Below are 2,678 nucleotides of genomic sequence, written 5' to 3' on the forward strand. Positions count from 1 at the left end.
ACATTTTTATATGGTCTATTTTGTTGGATTTAATACTAAAACTTTCATACAATACACATCAGGGGTGGATAGGCCCATAGGGAAAAAGGTATTTTCCCTGTAGGCCCACTTCTATGTTTATTTCGGGGGCCCACGTGGGCCTCAACATTTTTTTTGTAGACTAAAATATTTACCAATTAGGAATAATTTAAATTGAAAATTAAAACTACAAATTATTATTACTGTTATTTTTAACAATATGATAATAACAGTATAACACGGTTTACCACAAGTCAACAATTTGCTTACACTGCTTACAGGTCTTAACATAATAATATTATATAGGTAATATGTATATAAATATAAAATATTAATAATTGTAATAAAAGACCGAAATATCCGACCGACCGCGGACCGCGAACACCGCACGTTCCTACTGCGATACGAAACACGAATATTTGTCGGAAATAATATTGGGTATTTAATATCTATTTTTAATACAATGACGCTATGTGCCTATGTATTATTATTGTATTTTCGTTATCCATTATCCGATTATCGACTATCGTATCTTTCTGCAAATATTAAGTCAACAAGTCCGAAGTCGACAGTTTTCATCGTGTATTCGTGTGCGTTGATTGTGCGTCTTGTGTTAATTTAATTATTAATTTTTTTCTTTAGTACCTACTTATTTGCCATTTGTGATCTAAAAAACTAAAATATTCATGTTTCTAGTGCGTCTACAATCTCAGATTTGTGTTTTTTTTATAAATTGTATGCAGTATAGTAGTATACTTTGTACCTAACTTTTTAAGTGTACATATACCTACGATATACCGAAACATAAACTTGTGATTTATAATGAATAAAAAACGCATAGGTATATAAATCCGGTTCGAAAAAACGCCAAGAAATAAAAAGAGAATTATTGTTGAAATGTGCAAATAATAAAAACCAAATGAAATTGTTTTGTTCAAAAGGTAAGTTCGATTTTTAAATGATTAGTCTTCAGCGTAAGTACCTATGTGGCTATGTTAATGTCCTAATTTTTAATTAATAATATAGTCTGTAGTTATTAAATAGTGATCCAACTTTGGGATCACTAAATGTTTATTTAGTAATTTTTTTTTTTTTTGAACCTTTAACTATTGCAATTGATTTTACAGGTGAATCTGAAGTTCCTAATTCCAATACTGATCACTAGGGCTCGGATTTATATGTAAATACATATTTTCTCTGAGACATGATAAACTAATTTCGGCAAGTGATAAATTCGTTTCACAAGATTTTTGATAAAATGAGCTATATTTGATTTTACATATTTTTACATATTTTGCCATAAGTACATGTTTTTACATATTTCTCAATAATTCCATTTTTCCTACATATTTCGAAAATTTTTTCATTTACGATTTATTATTTATTAATACAGACTTGCCCATGTTTCCAAAAGTACAAAATAGTAACAAAATAATACCAATTCTTAAACTTAATCTAATCTATTGTCGATATATGTTTGATATTTATGACCTCATAAAGATAACGATTTATTAAAACGTGTTCGCATTTGAAGTTCTGACAGTTGACAGTGTACCTACAGTAACGAACGGGCCGTGTTTTAATTTCGTGGGTTTAATCTGTGTATTAAACAACGTCTTAATTTACGTGTAACCAATAATGCCGAAAGTACGATCATCTAAGACTTGCAAAGCAACAAAATATGTTGCTGAATTTCCGGATGAACATTTACAAAGTGACGGTCAAATTTTGTATTGTGCTGCATGTGAAAAATCAATAGCAATTGAACAACGATTTCAGGTAACACAACATTTACAAACTAATAAGCACAAAGAAAACAAAAATAGAAAGCTGACATTCAAACAAAATTTTTTGTCATCTACGTCTTCCTCAGTTTCTAATACATTCAACATCGATTTATGTCAAGCTTTTATTAAAGCTGATATTCCGCTATCAAAACTTCAAAATTCTAATTTAAAATCATTCTTGGAAAAATATACTGCACAATCGATTCCCGATGAAAGCACTTTAAGAAAAAATCATATTCAACCAATTTACAAAGAAACTCTTGTGTCTATTAGAAATTCAATTGGTGATGGACCCATATGGGTATCAATCGATGAAACAACCGATGTAGATGGTAGATTTATTGCAAATATTATTATTGGAAAATTAAATGACAGTAAATCCCAGCCTTTTTTGTTAAACTGTGAACAATTAGACAAATGCAACCACCAAACTGTTGCAAGATTTTTTAATAATTCTATGAGTATATTATGGCCCGATATAGTTATGCACGAGAATGTATTATTATTTGTATCTGATGCCGCGCCATACATGATAAAAGCCGGTAAAGCATTAAATGCTTTTTTCCCAAAAATGATCCACTTAACGTGTTTAGCACACGCATTTCACCGAATAGCAGAAACTATAAGATTACAATTTACAAAAGTTGACGAGTTAATATCTTCAGTCAAAAAGATATTTCTAAAAGCTCCTAGCCGTGTCGAAATATTTAAAAATATGTACCCAGATCTAAGCCTTCCTCCACAACCAATTGTAACTAGATGGGGCACTTGGTTAAATGCCGCTAATTATTATTGCCAAAACTTCCAAGAAATCAAAAATGTTGTTGCCGAACTCGATGCGACTACTTCAATGTATATTGAAAAAGCAGAAAT

This window comes from Acyrthosiphon pisum, unplaced genomic scaffold (assembly GCF_005508785.2).
Source record: "Acyrthosiphon pisum isolate AL4f unplaced genomic scaffold, pea_aphid_22Mar2018_4r6ur Scaffold_21930;HRSCAF=25302, whole genome shotgun sequence".
NCBI classification, from domain to species: domain Eukaryota; kingdom Metazoa; phylum Arthropoda; class Insecta; order Hemiptera; family Aphididae; genus Acyrthosiphon; species Acyrthosiphon pisum.